Source organism: Fukomys damarensis, unplaced genomic scaffold, assembly GCF_012274545.1.
Source record: "Fukomys damarensis isolate Sample0158 unplaced genomic scaffold, DMR_v1.0_HiC HiC_scaffold_37, whole genome shotgun sequence".
Lineage (NCBI taxonomy): Eukaryota > Metazoa > Chordata > Mammalia > Rodentia > Bathyergidae > Fukomys > Fukomys damarensis.
In genome coordinates, this window is record NW_022900949.1 from 62144972 (window position 1) to 62168249 (window position 23278).

General features: G+C 37.5%; 1 pseudogene; it reads right to left on the reverse strand.

The window, feature by feature from the left end:
* LOC104871089 overlaps positions 1 to 17904 on the reverse strand; it is a 34028-nt pseudogene extending 16124 nt beyond the window's left edge.
* Between the last annotated feature and the right edge of the window lie 5374 nt (positions 17905 to 23278).

The window sequence follows — 23278 nt, forward strand, 5'->3', positions numbered from 1 at the left end:
GAAAAAAAAAAAAAAAAAAAAGGGACTCTAATTTTACTTTGTAGTGTATTTTGGACTATTTTTAAAAACTTTGTAATATGGATTGGTAAGGATGGAGGAAGTGAATAAGAACAGGCTAGCCAATTCAATACACAGAGGCTCAACAATTAGGGTTGAAGAGGTGTGGGAGTTAGAGAAGAAGGAAAAGAAAAAGCCTGTGCTACAAGACAAGGTAGGAATGACACTTACAGGAACTTTACTTCATATTCTCAAATTTTATTTTCACCTACATGTAACTGTTTTTATGTGATCATTTTTATTATAGCCCGAATACACCCTACGGGACAAGAAAAGGTATTGATTCGGGAGGGGGAGAACTGGCTCGGTATGTTTTTTTATTCCCTCCTGGCTAGTATATTTGAAAACGGGTATTGAAAGTGACAAGTTTAGGGCTGATATGAGCCAGCAACAATACTTAAAGGTTTTCATCTGTTTGGTGGCAGGGTGGGGTAGGGTTTCCTGGTGGAGATTGTTAGTTTGAAGGTGGCCACTGGTTATTGCTTGCGGTTACAAGTTATATGATCCAGTTCCCAAGGAGATAAATCCAGTGATAACCAAACAAGTTGGTAGGATTTCAGTCAAACATTGAATTTCAGTGGTCAGCTCTAATTCCAGAAAAAAATAAATGAGAAAACCATGGGCCACAGGTATAGCTCAGTGGTACACTGCTCACCTAGCATGTGCAAGGTCTTGTATTTAATCACCAGCACCACAAAACAAAACAGGCAGAGTCCAGTGCTAGACACAGATATAAACTGAGAAAGAGACGTAGTGAGGAACGCTTTGGCTTAGTGAGCAGGTGCAGGAGGAACGTGACCATCTTCACCTCAGTGACTAGACCTGCACATGGTCTAAGCAGGTAGGGACTAAAAATTTTAAAATTTACTTGTATTTTTTTAAATTGGTTAGGTAAAACATATTCATTGCTAAGATATAAAATCATAGAAAAGCCCGAAGAGCAAATTTTTCCATACCTAAGAGCAACATGTCTTTATAAATAATATCAAGTTAACTATTTATTCATTTTACTGTGCCAGGATAAATATGTCAAAATTTTGTAAGAGTAATTTTAAGTAATTTTCCATTCTCCTACATTATCTCCTTATGAGAGAAGCACAGAACTCATAAGAATTAATATTATCTGTCTTAAATAGGGAAGGGGAGGAGGAAAAAAGAATTGAGATGTGTTAAATGTACTTGTGCCCTACTCCCCACAATAAATGTAATCATCACGTACTGCAAACATGTACTAATACAAATAAAACTTTTAAAAGAATGTGGTCAAATGCATATCCTGACATGTTGAGAAAAAGGTAAACATTTAAAAGTAAAAATTATGCTTCTGCATGAAAACCAAGAACCATTTTAATTTTACAAGATTTCACAATCTGTTCTTGTTTTCTATTTCTCATTATGTTGTCTAATATTTTGGAAAATACACATATAATAAGCATGTTTTGTGTTGGAAATTCCAGAGGGAATCAAAAGTGTATACAGCAGCCAAGAAATCTATCTGGAACAGTCTTCTAGCAGAATTTTAAAAAGCCAGTAAGACACATGCTGATGAAAATCACACACTGTTACCTCCTCCCTCCAGTTAGCATCACTTAGCAGCTTCTGTCTCAGGGCTTCCTGCAGCTGCTCAGTGCTTTTCTGATGTGAAATCAGCAGCAATTCCCTGAAAATCATAAACCCAAAAAATGAGTCAAGACTCACCCCTCATGTTCTTCCTAAATTACAATTCATGGCTTAGAAAGTATTCTTTCACAACATAATGTGAGATATAGACATAAACTTAACTGTTAATAGCAATTTACAGACATCAAAAGTAAAGTGTTTTCACCTGTTGTTTTGCCTTATTTAGTAAATAATTATTTTTGCATGACATAGTAACAGCATATGTGGGAGTTACAAATAGAATAAATTATAAGTTGTCCTTCAAAAAGTTTATGACTAAATTGTAACACAAAATAATATTTTGTTTCTAAGGAAAGAAATATACGTTGGAATGAGCCATAAAGTCAATAAATGTTCACAGTTTCTGCTAAATTTATTTTTTATTGATTTAATATACTAATAAGAACAAACCAAATTAAGTAGAAGGTAAAATCAGGAATAAGATATAGTATAAAAAAGAAATTAGAAAAGAACAAGTAACAAGTTAGGATCAGTAATAAAAAGCCTCCTATCAAAGAAAAGCCAGGGATCAGATGGTTTCACCGCTAAGTTCTACCAAACATTTTAAAAACTCATACCAATTCTTAAATTATTCCAAATACAGAAGAGGAGGAATTTCTTTCAAGCGCATTCTGCAAGACCAGCATTATCCTGATACCAAAATCAGACAAAAACATAATTTAAAAAAAGAACTCTAGAGCCAGGCCGGGGATTCAGCTCAGCAGTTCGGTGGCCTGCCTTGCAAGCTCAAGGACCCGAGTTCAATTCCCAGTGCCAAAAAAAAAAAAAAAAAAAAAAAAAAAAATCTACAGGCTAGTATCCTTAATAAACATAAATGTAAAATTCCTCAACAAAATATTAGTAAACTTAGTCCAACAACACATGAAAAGATTACTCACTGAGATTAAGTGGGATTCAACTCAGGGATACAGGATTGTTCAATTATGCAAATGAATAAACACGCTATAACACATTAACAGAATGCAGGACAAAAACCATGTGATCATTTCCATATAGAAAAGGCTTCTGATAAAACTGACATCCCTTCCTGATAAAATCACTGAACAAATTAGGTATAGGAGCTATTCCAACATAATAAAGGTCAGCTGTAACAAGCCAACAGCTAGTATCACAGTGCATGAGGCTGAAAGCTTTCTCTCTGAGACGTGGAACAGGAACAAGATGCCCAAATTTACTACTTTTATTCAATAAAGTACTGGAAGTCATAGCCAGAGAGATCAGGTAAGAGAAAGAAAAGAAGGATATTCAAATCGGGAAAGAGGAAGTTAAATTGTCACTGTTTGAAGATGACACAATCTTATACATTAAAAAAACTCAAAGACTCTACCAAAAAAAAACCTCTCTGAACTCCTAAACAAATTTAGCAGAGTTTCAGGATACAAATTCAACATATAAAAATTAGTGGACGTGAAAGGAAGAATATACAGACACAAATGACAGCATAATCAAACTACAAATTCCAAAGACGATGAATTTTCAGAGAAAAAATAAGGATTTTCAAAATGTTACAAGAAATAGAAGACTGACTGATGTAAAGGACTAGTGAAATTTGAAAAAGGACCAAACTGAGCTTGTAACAATAAAAAATACAATCATTGAAATTAAAAACTGGGCCTTGGTCCTACAGCAGACAAATCACAGATGAAAAATTAAGCAATAAGATAAAACAGCAACTCAAAACAATTGTACAGTTTAGTATGAAAGTATGGAAAATATAAAAGAGAAGACATAAAGGATAGAATGAAAAGATCACATCTGTTTATATGTATGTGTTTCTGAACATGTGTGTGTTCGGTATTTCAGAAGCAAAGAAGAGAGCAAGGAGAGATAGCAGTATTTAAAGGAAATGGTCCAGATGGATAAAAAACACTAATCTATCTACAAATCCAGAGAACTCACTGGAGTCCAAGCGAGATCAATAAAATAAATCTCACATCTTGGCATCTCCATAGGAAAAATGAGGAACACCAAAGTTAAAGAGACCACCTTAAAATTAAATTGGAGAGAAAATCTTCAAAGGAAGCTAAATATACTGAAATTTTTTCTCAACAAAAAGAATGACCCCCCCCGAAAAAAAGTACTATAAGGACATATGGTACATCCTTAAAAGTTCTGTGAGAAAATACCATTGCCTTCAATTTGCGTACTCAGCAAAACTCTTTCAGAATCAGGCTGAAATAAAAAAACATACTCAGATAAATAAAACTTGAGAGGTTACCACCAGCTCAAGGACTTTAAGTAAAGGAGCTTCTAAAGAACATGTTTTGCAGGCTGTGGTACAATCTCAGAAGGCCAGCCGTGCAAAGAGAAACGGTGCGGAACACAGACAAGACGCAAAGGCAGGGATGGCTTCTTCCGCGTGCGTCAGGACAGCTGCGCAAGGCCCGGCTCTGACAAGGACTCTGCTTCACAGGCTTAACGACCTGAAGCCACCGTCCTGAACTTCTTGACAACTTTACCTTTGGTTTTGTGGGTTTTGGGGTACCGCGGATTGAACTCAGAACCTTGCGCTTGCCAGGCCCGGCTGTGCCACTGAGCCGCCTCCCCCGCCCAGATTTGTGTTTTTAAGTGAAGACTAGTGACTCAGTTTTGGTTCCTATTTTTTTCCCATTCCCCTGCACTCCTCCCCATGTACATAAGCTTTGTTTAATTTTTTCCTTCTCTTCTTCAGTTTTTTCGTGCCCTTCTTTCCTTTCCTCCATCCCCTCTCCCCACTTCCCCTTCCCCTTTGAACATTTTCTTCCTCTTTCACAATATCATACATTTCGATCCTCGTTTGCACTTGCAGTTTCTCACACCAGAGACAATTTGGTATTTACACGTGTGACCTATTTATTTCACCTAAGAGAAAGGCCCCAAGGTGCATCCATTTAACTATAAATGTCTCAAGTTTATTTTTCTTTAAATAGTAGTACTCCCTTTTATAATAAAAAAAAACACATCATTTTTTTTTTTTCCTCACTGAGTTTATCGGTACATTCTAGGGATACAGTACAGTTACACTCATCACTGGGATCTTGTACCTTTACATGACAGGTCTTGGTTCTCATGTTTTCCCCTTGTCCCTGCCCTCCCTTCACCCCTCCTCCCCTCCCCCTTTACAAACATTTTATTTCCATTTTTTCATTTTCTCCTATTTTTTTCCCTTATTACGTTTCCCCTACCCTTCCCACTTCCCCTGCATCTTTTTAGCCCTTTTCTTCCTATTTCACATTGTCAATTATCTCATTAGGATCTTATGTACCATTATAGTTTTTCACACCAAAGAAACTATTCGGTATTTACACATGTGTGCCTTATTTATTTCACTTAGGAGTATATCCTCAATATTTATCCATTTTCCTATGAATGAATCTATTTTCTCATTCTTTATGGCTGAGTAATATTCCATTTTATAGAAAAACCACATCTTCTTTATCCAGTTTCCAACTGATGGGCAAATGGGCTGTTTCCAAGTTTTAGCTATTACAAACTGTGCCGCTATAAACATAGGTGAGCATATATCACTGTGATATGATTCTTTTAATTCTTTTGGAGAGATGCCCAACAGAGGGATGGCTGGGTCTAATGGAACCTCTAGTCCCAGCTCTTTGAGGTATCTCCATATTGATTTCCATTGTAAACCCACATCTTCTTTATCCAATCACCAGTTAATAGACATTTGGGCTGTTTCCAAGATTTACCTATTACAAACAGTGCCGCTATAAACACATACCACTGCGTATGATGCTTTTAATTCTTTTGGGAACATACCCAGCAGGGGAATAACTAGGTCAAGGAGCTCTAATCCTACTTTTTTGAGGAATCTCCACACTGATTTCCACACTTGTTGCACCAGTCTACACTCCTACCAACAGTGAAGAAGGGTTTCTTTTTCCCCACAGCCCCACCAGCGTTTGTGATTGGTTGAATTCTTGATGGCACTTATTCTTTCTGGAGTGAGAAGGAATCTCAGCATTGTTTTCATTTGCATCTGTGATGACCAGTGATGTTGAACATTTTTCATATGTTTATTTGCTGCGTCTCCATCTTTGTCTGAGCAATGTCTGTTCCTTTCAGATGCCCAGTTTTGGATGGGGTCTTTGAATTTGGTGGTGGGTGGTTCTGATGTCGTGGGGTCCACTCGTCCTCCATAGACAAGGCAATGTCATCAGACTGGAAATACAGATGTAAATGAGGAAGACAGGGTCTCTGTCCAATGGTTCTCAAAATCTAGCAAATGTAAAAGATTTATGTTTCAAAGCATGAGGCAGATCCAGCAGGTTGTGGCAGCTTGCAGAGGGAGCATTCTCTAGGCTGGAGAAAAGAAAGGAAGGCAAAAGGAAAAAAGCAAAAGGAACAACAAATGTGTGACTGTGTTAAAAACTTCACTGTGCCTTTCCCCCAAATACTTGGACTTTTTTGTCTCTTTGCAGACTCATCGTCCTCTAATGCACCCGAGCAGCTGACAGCTCCCAAATGTTATCTCTAGGTCAGATCTGTTCTCTGAGTGTCTGACTCAGGCACCCAGCTCTCCACTTGACTGCTGTACTTTTAGAAACATCTCAAACTTAACATTTGAATTTTGCCATGGCTTACGATACTAAAGTTTATTTATGTGTCACAGGTGGCTCAGTGCCACATGTGTTGTTCCAGGATGTAGCACAGAGCAGCCCTTACCTGGGAATGCTGTTCTTGTGGCAGACAGAAAAAACCTTTTTTTTTCACCAAGACATAGGATCTCTTGGAACTTCCATTTTGAATTGGATATATCATTGTGTTCATATTTGAATGGTAAGAACAAGTCGAATAGCCAAGTGTGGTGACAATTACATTTGTTCTCTGCTATACCGGAAGGTGTGCTGTAGGTCACCTTCCTTCACGGCTCTGGAAGATTTCACAACACGGGAGGTCTACTGAGGAGGTGGGGACATTTCTTGCTTAGGCTATAGTTCTTCCTCCGGGGTGTAGTTTCTTAGCTCAGTTTTCTCCACAGGTCCTAGCTTTTCTGAGTGAGATGAGCTTCTTTTTCACATGATCAATCCGCACATGTGAGAAAGTATTTTAGAGATTTTTGTCCTGTTGGGAGGGAAAAATGACCTCTGCACCCTCCTTCGGGTCCAAAGATGTGGGGGAGGCTGTGCCCCTTTGTAGTCCTCTACTCCAGCTGCTCTTCCCACCGTGCCTTCGGTCACTAGGTTCGTCGATTTTCAGAATATATATATATTTCTAGACACATGGTAGGATCTCTTTTTGGTCTAACATCTTTTACTCAGCATAATTAATTTTAGATTTATGGATGTTGCATTATGCAGCAACAGTTCATTCATTTTTATGTTGAATAGTATTCCATTGGATAGATATATCACAATGAATGCATTATTATTGATGAATAGTCTGTTACACAGATTTTACAAATAAGGATGTTATCAATATCTGTTTATAAGTTTTTGCAAGAACATATGCTTTTAAATCGTTGGGGTAAAAATGAAGGAGTGATATGGCTGGAAAACAAAAGAGGTACATTTTAACTTTTAAGAAATTGCAAAGGAGTTATATCAATTTACAAGCTACCAGTAATGCGTAAGGACTGCAATGCCTCCATATTCTGTCCAACATTTGATATTTTACAGCCTGTTAATTTTAGACATTTTACAGGTGTGTTTTAGCATCTCATTGTACTTTTAACTTGTAATTCCTAATGGCTAATCACAATAAGCATTTTATGTGCTTGTTGATCATTGTGTAACTTCTTTGGTGAGATAAGTGTGTGCTCAAATGTTTTGATTATTCTTCATTAAGTTCTTCGTATTCAGATAACAGAGTTGCTAAAGTTCTTTATATATTCTGGAGACAAGATGTTTATTGATATATCTTTTGCAAATATATTATCTCAGTCTATGGCTTCCTTTTCACTTTCTTACCAGTATCTTCTGAAGAACAAGTTTTAAATCGTGATGAAGTTATTCCATCCGTGGACCTCTAGAACTATAAGATAATAAATGTATGTTGTCTTAAACCACAAGTTTATGGTAAGTGATTACAGCAGCAACAGGAAACTAATACAATGGTCTACCTTGAAGTGATATTTTATAACTAAGTATAATACAGAGCCTTGTAATAGCAGGCTTGATCGAGTAAAGAGGTACAGTTAATGGGAACGAATAGCCTTATTTCACAATTCTAGGTCCGTAGAAGAGATATGGCTGGCTGCGCACACGTCAGCAATGGCCAGACAGCAGAGTCCTGGCAATATTGGTGCTTTCCACTTCACTCTAATCTCTTCTTCTCTTCTTTTCTTTGTCCCTCCCCTCCCCTCCCCTTCTCTCCCTTTTTCTCTTTTCCTCGCCTTTTCTGTTTGAAAAGACTTTACTGATTAGAAAATTCCAATAAGCATCTCCATATAATGACTTTATGCATATCAGAAGTTACCTCTACTATAAAACAGATGGTACTGGGAACTAAGATGCTTGAATTTCAGTCTCCCTAGAGGGAGTTATAATTTTGACACCACAAAAAGTAGAATCCAGTCTATAACCCTTCCTCTGATGAAACCAGGGCTGGGGATTTAGCTCAGTGGTTTCGGCGCCTGCCTTGCAAGCGCAAGGATCCAAGATCGATCCTCGGTATCAAAAAAATAAAAAATAAAAAATAAAAAAATGATGAAACCAGTACATAGCACTGCTTTTTATTGTTGTTTTTGGGTGGTTTTTTTGTTTTGTTTTTTTGTTTTTTTGAGGCAAGGTCTCCCTTCATAGTTCAGGCTGGCCCTGAACTCGCTATGTAGTCCAGACTGGCCTCAAACTCAGAGCAATCCTCCTGCCTCAGCCTCCCCAGTGCTGGGATTACAGGTGTGCACCACCACACCCGGATCAAGCACTGCTATTATGTATCCCTTTTCAACAAAAATGATAAAAGTGTAGCAGCTAAAATATAACAGGTGAGGTTTCAAACAATGTTAATTAAGTGATCATTATTCACTGAATTTTCAAAGAATTATAAAGTCTGTTGTGACATTTCCACAAAGTGTAAGTTATTTTAAGTGAATTACTATAAAAATATCAATTTACATCCATGGTGGTGATTTTGCTTGAGACTATGCTTTTAGAAATGAGAAGGCCTCTCATACTCTTTGATGTCCATGCTGAGTCTCTGTGTCTGACTCTGAGAACTCATCAGTGACTCTTTAAGGGGACAAGGCAGAAAGACTAATTATATGTGACGTCATATGTCTTTGTTTCCGATTAGAAGGGAATGAGTGATGCATACAGAGATGATTATACGTGTGGAAAAGATAATCCCGATTCCAAAAACAAACCTAGGCAAAGGCTTCTACTTCGTTAAGATTACGATACTATCTGTTACGGCTCAGTTCTAGAATGTCCCTCAGAACTCTCATCCACTTATGAATCCAAAGTTAAATGCGTTCTGAGGAGGTGGGGCAGTCGGGAGAAGAGGGTCACTAGGGGCATGACCCGGAAGAAGATACGGATCCGCTTTCCCTGGCCCCTCCCTCTCCCTCTGCTTCCTGCCTGCCATGCAAGAGCAGCTGTCCTACGGTCAGATCCTCCCCCCGTGCTACTTCGGCCTTGGAACCAGCTGACCGTCGGGCTGTAATTGTGAGCCAAAATAAATCTCTCTTCCTTTTAAGCTGTAGGTGTAGGGCATTTTGTCCCAGTGATAAGAAAACACTGTCTTAAGACATTATTAAGAGATGGTAATCTTGTGGAGAAAAAAATTGAAAGGACTACTTCTGACTCTAGTGAGACTTTTTGTTAGAAATCTAGAGGAATTATGAGAACTAAAACAATTGTAAAGGCACAGTTCCTATTCTCCCATGTTACAAAAAGTAGAAAATGTACAGCTGTTTAGATATCTGACTTCCTCTTCAGACTCAGTTTTACAGATGTTGATGCTTTATAATTATAGCAAACAACACAGATGTTAAGTTCTAAATCTGAATTTTACTAAAAATCAAATAAAGATTATCACTAAAATCTGTGTGTTTATATTTTACTCTCAGCTCTGATTTTTTGACAAGTCAAAGCTGTCTGGGCCTCAGAGAAAAACTGGGAGAAGCATTCCAGTTTTAAATTCTGGAACCAGTTGTTTAATTAGAATTAAATTCATTCCCACATATGCATATATTCATATATACATACACACAGCAAATTTTATTTGGTACCTACTGTGTACCGGCCTCTGTTTTAGTCTCTGGGAGATACAATGGCTATCTGTGGTCATTCTTTAGATTTATTTTAATGAAATCCCAGAGAAGAATTGAAGACTCAAATGACAAGTGGTTGTCTGAGATGACTCACAAGGTCCAAGCCAGTGCAAGCTTATGCCAGGCTATGGCTCTCTGTGCGGTGTCACGCTGCTGGTTTTGCATGTTGCTCAGAGGGAGGTGTGACTATCTGTGACGTTTTACTTTTAATCTCACCAATTATTGTTTAAGTAATATTTGTGGAGTTGCCACAATAGGCAAATTAGGATGTATTTGCAATTAAGGATATTTATTTTTAAAACTTTAAAGAATCGAATTTCTTATACACATGCAAAACTCTAGGCTCTCTTAAGTATAGCTAACAACATAACTGCAAACAAATGTCAAACCAATAATGTCAAAACAACAGCTTTAAGTTATATTTCACAAGTTTTTCTTTTAGAAATGTCTCCGCAGTGGAAAATCAAAGAGATAATTTTGATTTTTGTCACAATTCCTGCCTCCATTAAAAGCCAGTAAGTATGTGATATCATAAGAAGCTTGGGAAACCACTTGTTCTGAAAGCTGTCAGTGGGTAGGAACTCAGAGAAAGAGGTGAGGCTTGGAGAAAAAAAAAAACTTGACGAGCTGTATTATTTTAGAATGTTACTCAGAATGCTTAGGTGACTGAACCAAGAGATATTTACTGATTATCTACATGGCCAGTGGAAGGTATTAAAATTAATAAAGCTATGATGCTTTAACATCATAACAGCCCAGAAAAAAATGAAAAGGAGAAAATTATTACTTTCTAAACATCTATAGCTTAAAAGACCTATTAGGTACTTATCATTAATGCACCCATTTAACACATAAAGAAAAGGAATCTTCAAGGGATTAAGTTACCTAAGCTTGACTGTAGTCAAACTGGGATTCAAATCTACATCTAATTTGAAAGTTCATTCTTTACATACTAAGGCCACACTACCAACAAAACAGAACAAAACCAGAGCTCGTGTATCACCTCTGAATACTTTTTATGTTAAATATAGTCATCACTTCTCGTTGCTTCAAGCCTCGTTAAAGTATCCAAACAGTATCCAAACAGTTTGTAGAATGTGGCTGTCAATGATTTGTATTCTATTTGCAATCTGAAGATACAGTTCTAGTTCCAATTCTGCCAAGGTCCTGGAGAGCAGAAGGGAATTCATGCTTCCTGAGCGAATGGGGTGGGTAAGACGGGGAGGAAGAGAAGACCCAAAGGGGGCATTCGAGGTTTTTCTGCTTTCTGCAGGAAGACTCACTGTTACATGACCGAGAAAAAGAAGTCACACTGAGAATAACTGAGACAGCTTAGCACTACAAGACAAATACTGAGGAAGGAGTTTAAATTGTGAAGGGAAACTGAGTAGATACTCCAGGGCTTAATTTCTGTCTTCACCAATTATGTTACCTTGACCAAGAAATTTAGCCTCGGTTGACCTTAATGTTCACATCTATACAATCAGGAAAACACCTGTTTCATAGGTGAGCCCTGATAGCCAGTTTCTTTGTACAAAATTGAAAGTGACTTCCCCTCTGGGTTGGTAGATTAGAAAAAGTGCTCTCTCTGTCTGGGATCAAACCTACGGACTTGGGGGTTGGTAAGGAGGGGAATACCTAAGCAGGAAAACCATTCCCTTTTCTGGGGCAAGAGGCTGGGAGAGTAGAGTCCAGGCACCCGTAGTTCTTCCACTGTTGACATTATCTTGTCTAAGCCAGTGTGTCAACAAAGCAAGATAATGTCCACAGAAGCATTTCAGGGCCCCTCAAGACTGTGAAATGTGTGATTATGTGTGAGAGATCCAAGATGGATGAAGAGGAAGGAGGAGGAGAGGGAAAAACCAAAACAGGGAAGGAGGCTGGAAGAAAGGGCTGGGAAAGGATAGAACGAGAAATCAGGAATGTTTTTTGTTTTTTGTTTTTTCCTCATTGAGTTTATTGGTACATCTTAGGTATACAGTACAATTACATTCATCATTGGGATCCTGTACCTTTACATGACAGGTCTTGGTTCTCATTTTCTCCCCTTGTCCCTACCCTCCCTTCACCCTTTCCTCCTCCTCCCCATTTACAAACACTTTATTTTCATTCTCTCATATTTTTTCTTTTCCCTTATTCCCTTTCCCCTACCCTTCCTACTTTCCCTACACCTTTAGCCCTTTTCTTCCTATTTCACATTGTCATTTATATCATTAGGATCTCATGTACGTTTATAGTTTTTCACACCAAAGAAACTATTCGGTATTTACACATGTGTGACTAATTTATTTCACCTAGGAGCATATCCTCAACATGTCTCCATTTTCCTATGAATGAATCTAATTTCTCATTCTTTATGGCTGACTAGTATTCCATTTTATAGAAAAACCACATCTTCTTTATCCTGTTTCTAACTGATGGGCAAATGGGCTGTTTCCAAGTTTTAGCTATTACAAACTGTGCTGCTATAAACATGGGTGCACATACTTCTCTGTGATATGATTCTTTTAGTTCTTTTGGAAAGATACCCAGCAGAGGGATGGCTGGGTCAAATGGAACCTCTAATCCCAGCTCTTTGAGGTATCTCCATATTGATTTCCACAGTGGTTGTACCAGTCTGCACTCCCACCAACAATGGAGAAGGGTTCCTTTCTCCCCACAACCCCGCCAACATTTGTTATTGAGTGATTTCTTGATAGCAGCCATTCTTTGTGGGGTGAGGTGGAATCTCAGTGTTGTTTTCATCTGCATCTCTCAAATGACCAGTGATGTGGAACATTTTTTCATATATTTACTTGCTGCTTTTACTTCTTTGTCTGAGAAATGTCTGTTCATTTTAGATGCCCATTTTTTAATCAGGTCCTTATATTTGGGGGGGGCTGATTGTTTTGAATTCTTTATATATTCTAGATAAGAGCCCTTTGTCTGAGGAGCAGCTGGTAAAAATTTTTTCCCACATTGTAGGTTGTCCCTTGGTTCTGTTGATGGTTTCTTTTGCAGTGCAGAAGCTTTTTAATAAGATGAGATCCCAGTTGTTGATTCTTTCAAGAAAGCAGGAATGTTTAATCACAGGGTCATGACATATAAAGGAAGACTGGAGACTTGTGTGCCTCCTGTAATGTTTGCTAGATTTTATGTGTGTTTTTCTGCAGGGAAGTTTTATAGCTATCAACTCAGTCACAGAAGATAAAAGAGAAGTTCATGTAATAGAGTAAAAAAATATGTTTCAGGGGAACAGGGATCAAGTAAGTAAAGACAGGAGGAGAAGCAAATAAGTACAGACATACATTATTTATCTCACAGAATAATCCACGTATAAGCATCTTGCACCTAATTTTAATTATAACTAAGCCCTTCCTCTAACAGTGCTTTTTGCCATTCTCAACATGTTAAAGGAAAATAGATTCCACATAGGAAAGTCTTTTCCTATACTTTTTTCTTGGAATTTACCAAGATGGGGATAATAAAACATTTCAGAATGCAAAGGTGAGAGACCGACTGTAAACAGATGTGTTCTAGCTGTACGGTGGTAGGTCACATGCTAGTAGTGTATGAGCAAATTTCTGTAAGCATTACACAGAGGACAGTTTTCAAGCTTATACAATATGTGTTTATAAAATATAGGTATAATTTTGTTACAGGAAATTTAGAACATATTTTTACTGTGGAAATAGCTTTAAGTAAAGTGGAATTAGGCTCCCAGACCAGCCCACAGAACATATTTAATCCACAATATGCTGAACTACATTCAGGAAAGCGTTCCAGGCCTGGCCCCAGAAATCTCGTACCCCAGGGAGATGACACTGAGGGCTCTCTGCAGAGGATTAAAGACTGGCCGAGTTTTCTGGCACTGTCCCTTTGCCTCGCTGCACTCTGCCTCACCCACAAAGGAGGCCTTTCTCCGCAGCTGCAGCGTGCGGCAGACCTTCTCGGCTGCAATTCCTGTAGTCCACAGTCCTCTTCTCTTTCTTCCAGTGAAACTCTTCTGACTACAGCTCCTTCAGCTGAGTGTGACGGAGAAAGCGATGAATAATTGAATAGAATTGTAGTGACGGACGAACTGTTTCCTGGTTATAAAGTTACTTCCCCCTCCAAATTCAGTTCTGCCAGTTTTCCCCTCTACAGTCAGTTCTGGCTTTTTGTGGATCTCTCTCCTCTTCTGAAACTAGATAGTGTCTAAACTGAACATTTTGTGACCCCCGTAAGGTCTCTGCCGTCTTGAGAGGTAGGGCGTAGGGGAGGAGTGGGGTTATCTGAGACCGCCTGGTTTACACACGCACGCACGCACACACACGCACGCACGCGCGCGCACACGCACGCACGCATGCACGCTGCTGCTGCTGGGAGAGGTTCTCGTCTGGCAGCCTGACTGGGTTCCGTACTTCCACAGCATTGCTTTTGGAACATTCCAAGACACTGCTTGAACCTTCTCAAACAGGGTCTCCCTGGGGGTTGTCAAACATCTCTATAAGCATTTTGTGTTCCTGGAGCCCAGCTTCTTTTGGAGGCTTGTTCCCTCCTCCAACTGCTCATAGGCACCTCTATTTAGAGGCCCCATTAGCATTTTAAACAGAGCTTCAAGAGCAAGCTTGTTCAGCTGAGAGACAGGGTCAGTTTACTGAAGGAAAGTTAAGTTGATTCCTGAAGCTTAGGGAATGTCTGCTACTGGTTGCAGGGGCGGTAAGAAGAGCCAAAGTTAATAGGGCGCCGTGGGAGCCAGAAGACAGTTTCATCGCAGGCTTGGGTGGTAATTCCAGAAGCTTCCAGAGTCATTTGTTCTTCAGGATATCTTTTAACCCTTTGGCTTACTACAGATTAGACCCTGGCTATTTTGCTAACATCTACTTGAAAAGGACAGCTAAATAACCCACGGAAACTGGCTGGGGTGGGAACTAACGAATCTTAACTTTTGTCTCCTAGGCTTAACTACATAAAAATCCTTCATCAAAACAAAACAAAACAAGTTCTGACTTGTCCCCTGCCTACACCTTCTCTACCTAGCAGTCCAAGGTATTTCTACTGAAATCATCATACTTCTGCTTACATCCTTTCAATGCTTTTCTTCACTGCACGGAATATAACAGTCAGACTCCCAGACCCCGCAAGGCCCTGAATGACTTGATTTCCAATTGCCTCACTTCCTTGCTTCGGCACTAACCACAGTTACCGTCTACCTGCCAGCTTCTACCTGTCATCTTTGAGGCCTCAGTTTGGAAGTCTCACTTATGACCATTATCTGCAAGTGCACTCTTTTTTATCTGTTTCTGCTGCAATACTCCTTTACTTATTTCATATCCATTGTCATAATCTATAATTATTATAGTTAGTTCTTTCCTTTTTCTTATTGTTTGCCCCTCTCATTAGAAATATAAGCTTCATTTAGAAAGGGATGTCTCAGTTTCACCACTGTACCCTCCCACTGAGTACATGGTTTCTGGCGTATAATAAATGCTCAACAAATAACTGACTGCCAAGCCAATATACAAAAAGCAACTGATTAATTCATTCACTCACTCAACAAATATTTACTGAGTGGATATATGTGCCAAGCTCTGGGAGGAGTAGAGAACAGGCACACAAAAACTTGAAAGTAATCTACAACAAAGGAAAAATTCCTATGTCTAGGAATGATCCTATGGATACAGTGTCTGTATACTAGTCAATGAGTACATTGCTTTTTTACTATATGTCAGATATCATGTCAGTAAACCAAGTGCCACTGAAGGAGCAAGTAATGTTTGCTTCTGGACAGATGAAAGCATAGAGAGCAAAGAAGGAACAGGGCAAGAATACAAGAATGATACAGAAGGGGAAGAGGTCATTTGGTAATGTCATTCTCCAAAAGCTGAAACAAATCGCTCATTCAGTGCTTATAACTGAAAGACAACAATCACAGTAAATTTTTAAAAACATGGCAAAAAAAAAAAATATATATATATATAAAACTGAGTGTGCTATTTCAAAGCAGCCTTACAAGAAAGCTCTACATTTCTTCTGTTGATATTACTAACCATCAAAACATTCGTAAGTTTCCCTTCTTCTAACTGCAGTTAGAGTTAATGTAAATAATTATTTTACTTTATATTGATCACAAATAGTATTTCCTAGGTTGATTTACATCCATCCTCAGAGAAGAATTTGAGATCCATCTGAGCAAAGATAGATCTTCTCAATGTCTGTGAAGGAGACAGCAAGCATCTGAGTAAACAGTTAAGCCTATTATCTTGGTATCGCCAGCAATGTGGTACCCTAATGATGTGAGAATTCTTTAGACAGCCAAAGTTCTAAACTGAAGACTTTTAAAATTTGTATTCACTGGGGCTAGGGATTTAGCTCAGTGGTTTCGGCGCCTGCCTTGCAAGTGTAAGGTCCCAAGTTTGATCCCCGGTACCAAAAAAAAAAAAATTATTTACTTTATAGCATCTTTTCAAAGATGTATCTTTTATATAGAATATATGACTGATTTTAATCTTCTGGAATTAGGGTCATCATTATGACCAATGTTATTAATCTATTAGAAATACAGAGACACTCAAGGTTACTGATGTATGTAGGACTATTTGTCTATCATATGGGCAAAACTGCAAAGCTTTTAGTTTTTGTTTGCACATATAGTTCTTTCCGGGTATGTATGCTCGATGTTTCAGCTGTTATTCCTTCTTTTATTAGTAAGTATGGCTTTTGTCAATTTCCTACTTATAAAATTGCTGCTTCTCGTATGCTATCGAGCAACTATATAATCATGAAATGGCAGAGGAGCCGGGGTGGCGTGAAGAGTTATGTAAGTCCAAGGCTCATTATCTTTGCAAGAAGCAGGTTGGTGGTACCTCAGTGTAAAGAAGAAAAGGTGAAGGGGATCAGCTCTGCCATTCTTTTTATTCAATTACAGAAAAGTAGATGTGAAATCACCTCAGAAAAGGACCAGAAACAAGCCTTGTTTCCATATGAACCGCAACGATCTCCTGCTTACCTGGAGTAGAAATCAGTATGCTCCCCATTTGACGGTGGTACGGAGAAAGAGTTCTTAAGACAGCAAATCTAATTACCCAGTTCTACACTGTCTACCCACTTCCCTAACCCACCTCCACTTTTCCTCAGCTGCCTATATAAAAAAATCTAAAAAAGAAATCTTCTAAATTATATTCATAAATGAAATCAATAAAATAAAAAAAAGATAAGAATGATAAGAAGAAGGAAAAACAAACAGCAGATATCATGTGTTATTCTTGGAATGCTACTTAGCATCCTCAGTATCACCTAAGGAGGTATCTTTGCCTGTGGTAGCTCTCAAGAAATGTGGTGACTAATAAGGAAGAGAGGAGAAAAGCAGAAGCCAAAGAAAAGGAAAAGTGGTATAAAAGGCCTTTCCAGTATTTACAAGGCCCTAGGATCAATACCCAGCACCACCAAAAACAAAAATAAAAATAACTGATATAAAAAGACATTTTCCTATTGAAAAAGGATGGAATACACCAATCACTGACCCAGGTGAAATTTACTAGTACAAGTATTATTTAGGATGTGGTGATATCACTTGCAACTTGAGTCCCATCCCTACTCTCACTAGCTGACCCTTCACACAAGTTATTTAACTAATCTGGGATTCAGTTTAATCATTTATAAAACGAGATAGTGAGATGCAAGAACCTTGAGGCTAAATATGTCTTTAACCTTATAATTTCATTGATATAATATGTAGGGCAATGATGTTTCAAATATATGTGGAATATTAATTTAAGCATAAATTTTTTGGTGAGAAATTATTCTTGATTGTACCTTTCATTTTCAGTGTTACAACCTCTTCCTTTGACTCAGAAGAGTTTTGGTTATCTGCGGTTCCTTTTCGGCAAGGTGAATTCTTCTTAAATCTTCTTATTGCCTTTCTTTCATAGAAAACTTGTAAAGTTTTATATATCTGTTGACAAGTCATTAAAGAGTCTTCTTTTTCTTTAAGAAATGTAGTGTGCCTACAAAGAAACAAACAAACAAACAAAATCCCACCAGCTTGCATTAGATATGTTTTTATGTTCAACAAAGATATATGGAAATTTTACTTGAAATTATAGACCATAACTGTAACTTATCAAAATTAAGCTGTAACTTTTAAAAAAAATTAAAGATTTAAGAATATGGATAGGGCCAGGGATTTAGCTCAGTGGTTCTGCCACCTGCCTTGCAATCCCCAGTACCAAAAAAAAAAAAAAGAATATGGGTAATTCTGTGACCTTAAAATTCTTCTATTAGGCAGAGGCAAAAGCAATAAAAAACTACAAGATATTATGAGCTTGAATTAGGTATGACATATGCAAAAAATAAGAAAAAAGTAGATTCAAAATAAAATATTATTTAAAATATGGCTTCAAATTTGATTATATAAATATTAATTAAAAATTTTGCAGTATATACCATGACTCAGAAATAATGGATTCAAACTTCAGTTTTCTAAGTTCTTTTTGACAGTCATCAACTTCATTAGATTTGTATTTTAAATTAGTTTAAAAATATTACAAAGTAGTTAAACTATGTGTTTTTCTGTATCATTAACTCATCTGTAGAATTTCTTAACAACTTCATATTATTATTATTTATTTAAAGAAACAAACATTCAGCCCACTTCTATAGTAGTTGTGTTAGCTCCTATCAGATTTACATTTAAATAAAAAGAATAAACTCTGGACATTAAAATAATTTTTTTTTAATCCCAGACAAACAAAACATAAAACCCAAATCCTTATGTGAAAGCACTGGAAAGTGACCAGAAGCAGATTCTGCAGGAATGCTGACCCTTGGGATGAAATAGCAACACAGAATCAGGCTGCTTTTTAAAATGATTTTAAGCCTGAGAGCAGGTCCCAGTATGCACCTACCACACAGGGAAACTAACACTGGTGGAAAGCTTTCTGGCCCACAGAATCAGAGGACAGTATCTGGGGGAAATTACAGCTGCTAGAAAGTAAAGGGGGTCCCTGAATGGGAGGGAGGCAGAGAAAGGGGGCCCCAAACACTGTACTGCATGTAAATCGGGCTGAGACTTGAACTAACAAGCTCACAGGGCAGACTCTAAAAAGCCTTGTTACAGATAGAAGAACTGAACTGAGACTGAGCTGCTGCCCTAGGGACTGAGTTTGCATTTTGAGGCCAATCAAGTTAATTCCCCAACTAAAGAACTATCCTTACCACCATCAACAACAGTTTTTGGGAAGAATGAAACAAAATCCAGAATCTCCATAACAACATAACACAATATCCAGATGAAAGTAAAAAATTATTTAACTACATATAAAGAAACAGAAGAGTATGGATCATTCTCAAGAGAAAGATAGTTATTAGGGACTGACTTTGAGATGGGTTAGATGTTGAAATTAGCAGTTATAACTCTTCTCAAAGCCATAATGGAAAATTTATTATTAATAAAAAAGCAGAGAAATTTTAGCAGAGAAATAAGAACTGTTTAAAAGAAACAAACATTTGGCTTGCTCTTGTATGATTAAGTTTCATACTAATAATGAAAATTGTTAACATATTAAGAAAGATTTATATTCTGATTTAATTTAGAATGCTTATCGATAACATCATTTTCTGAATGAACTCCAAAATAGCTTACAAAGAGCACTAGGAAATGTATCATTAGGTTATAAATGAGTCTGCCTTATTTGCAAAATTATTTTAATTTGTAATAAATGACAATAAAATTATGAACATGTAAACATTCATTTTAAAATATTTTACTGTAAATTTTAACAAAACAAGATAGAATATTGCATAAAACAAATATAAAAATATGATTAATAATTACGAGGAAGACATTCTGGTAACTACCATCCAGGTCAAAAATAAAAATTTTACCAGCTACTCTACAAACCCTTCATGACCTGGATCCAGTCACTGCCAACTAACTACCTCCTCCCTAAAATAACCACTCTCATGAATTTCATGGTAATTATTCTGCCTTTGGAGTTTTATTATCTAAGTGTTATCTGCCAGCATTATTTTTTAAAGTTTTTCTCTTATTTTTGTGCCTTTAAAAACATTCTACTTCCTCCATTGCCCCCCTTTTTGTGAAATGGTTCTCTCAAGACAGTGCGCTGGCAGGCAACAAACTGCACATCTTTGAAATGCACAACTTGACAGGTGTGATCTATGTGCACCCGTGGAATCCTCCCATAATCGAGCAGCACATGAGCATGCTCCTGACCTTGGCTTCCAACACCAGTCCCCCTTGATGAAATGCCTGTTTCAAGGCTGGGGCAGAGTGGGTATATTTGAAACATTTCATCATGCCAAAAGGTGAGGGCATGCTTATAAAAGGTGGTGGGATTCCAATATCAGAATAACCAGTTTGAATGAGGCTCCTACTTATTGAGCCTGGGATGATTTGAGGACCCAAATCATTAAGTGTGAATCACAAAACATTGAAAATAGGAATACAGGTGTCTGTAGAATGAATGATTGGGCTCTTGCTTATAGTAGAGTGCTAAGAACCTAAAAATGGGGAGGATGGTCTGGAGCTGGAAAAATCACCCTCTCTCTAGTAATGATTGGATCAGGCAAAAATCATTAATAAGTACTATATTTTGATGAAAAGTAGATTTGCATTTACTTAGAGTGTTTCTTCTACACTTCTTACTAAATGAAATGGAACAGCCCCTCCTCTGTTAATATATAATGGGAAAACTGAGCGATGCCTGGGCCAGGTGATCAAAACTAACATCACCAGTGAGAGACATATAGTTATCGCGCGAGCCTCCAGATCTGATGTCCTGAGGACACACGGCCACAGTTGGAGCTCAGAAATGATACGCCCAACACAGGGCACCTGAACAGCAGCAGGTGCTAAAGGCAAGTCTACTCTGACATTCCCCTATCTGCTTAAAGACTGGACCACCAGAGAAGAAAATAAGTACTTTTTTTTTTTTTTTTTTTTTTTTTTTGTTACAGGGTCTCACTGTATAGTTGAGACTGACCTGGAACTCACTATGTAGCCCAGGCTGGTCTTGAACTCACAGCGATCCTCCTGCCTCAGCCTCCTGAGTGCTGGAATTACAGGCGTGCACCACCATGCCCCACTAAGAAAATAATTACCTTTGATCCTTTCCTTGAGTTTTCATTAACTAAATTCCTATCTGCAGAAAGGAAGATTAAAAAACGAAACCACACCTGGACAAATATCGCCACCAATGGACAACTATTTCCAATTTCCTAGACCCATTCAGGGTGTCATTTATTAACTATGGTCTGAGCATCAACCCGTTCATTCATCTAACATCATTTACTCCCCTCAAAACATTCATATCCCTCATCTCCCTCTCCCTTTTTAAGCAAGATATACAAAAGCATCTGGATCTTATTAGGTTATAGGGTAAGCACGCTCCTATGATTATCCCTGTGCACATTAAATAACTCATCTATCATCACATCACTTCAGAGGGCAAATGAGAGCTTCCCCTTTGCTTCTAAACCATCTGTATGGTTTCCTAGCTGACAATATATAGCCTTAACCCAATCATGAGGAAATCTCAGACCAATACAAAGTCAGGAAATTTTTATTTAAAAAAACCCTAAGGAATCAGACACACATTTTTAAATATGGCATTGTTTTGCTGATGTGAGAATCCGAAAGGGTAAATAAGAACCAAAATGTATAATACATATTGGAAGAGAGAAAGAAAATATTCAAATGGAAAGGGGAACTGGGAAAAGGCGGGAGAAAAAAAAAGGAAGGGAAAAGAAGAAAAAGCGAATAGAAGGAAAAAAATAGAAACAAACCTTTTGTAAATAAGGAGAGGAAGAGAAGTTGAAAGGAGGGGAAGGGACTGGGGACAAAAAAGAAGAAACGAGATATATTACGTACAGGTACATATGCTCTAGGGTGAATGTGGTCATCACGTATATCTACAATGGACCAAGAAAACTAATTTTAAACAGGATAACAGCTTCTGCATTATTCAAAAATGTTAAAGTCAAAAAGAGACAAAGATTAAGCAAATATTCCTGAATAAAGCCGGTTAAAGAAATATCCAATAGACCTGATACTGGATGCTATACTACAAGAGAAAATGCTGTGAAGGAAATCACTAGGTCAACTGATAAAATTGAAAAGTTGATGGTAAATCAAATTATTACATTATAGACAAGGATATGACATTGATTATTCAACTGTAGTTATGTAAAATAGCTCTGTCCTGAGGAAAGGCAGGCTGAGGTATCTAGAGTTAAACGGGCCATGTTGTATGCAACTTATTCTCAATGGCTCAGGAAGAAAAAAAATCTACTAATATGCATTGAGGGGAGCTGGCAGAGACAAAGAGGGGAAGAAGAGAGAGACAAAAAGAAGGTAGAGTTAAAAATGGGTTAAAATGTTAACAATAGCTTAGTCTGGATAAAGATTATTTTGGGTGCCCTTTGAAGTATTATTATCTTAACAATAAATCTGAAATTATTTCCAAATTAAATACCAAAGAAGAAGAAATAAGGAAAAGGTTAACAAAGGCTGTCCTCCGGTGAGTCACAAAGGAAAGAATACAAGGAGCCATAAATGTGTGGATATTATTTTTTATCAAATTTTTTAAAAGCTAAAATGAATACCCAGTATTGGTTAGGAAGTAAGAGAGAGTGGGTACTTACAAACACTGCTGGGCTTGTAAATCAGTCTTATTGAAGAACAATGAGTTATAATGCATTAAAAATCTTAAAATTATTCATATTTGAGCCCAGCAAAATAAGTCTATATGAGTAGATTTGTCTGTATGAATTTTCAAACCATGTTGAGGTGAAATGTTTGGACACTGAAAAAATAGGATAAGTAAAGAAACTATGGTCCATTCAGATTAGAATATGATATAGTCAGAAATGTATCCATAATTATCCAGAAATGTATCATATAATGATGTGGAAAAACATCCAGGATATATCGTAAGTGAAAAAAGTTTGTAAAATAGTACAGAAAATATGATACCAATTATGTTAAAAAGTACTGATTACTTCAAAAATTGGACTAGAAGCATACATCACAGCATAACTGTGACCTTTACAAATGCATTCCTATATTTTGCAAGTTTGATCCTGTGCTTTGAAATAGTAAAATGTTACTTTACAAAATGCCTTCAGATGCAGTGGCCTTACCGTAATACTCACAGTATGTTCAGACTATTGAACATCCATAGGAAACAAATCTAAGAGCAGGAACAGTAAAATGCCTTCTAGTGGTTATTTTACTATTTAAATAAACAACATTGGCTGCATTTTTTCAAAAATAAATTCTGTGATTTTTTTTAATAGAGCTTGCCACCCCGAGCATTCCTACCATGCCCCTCTCATGCGCCTCCACGAGCGCTG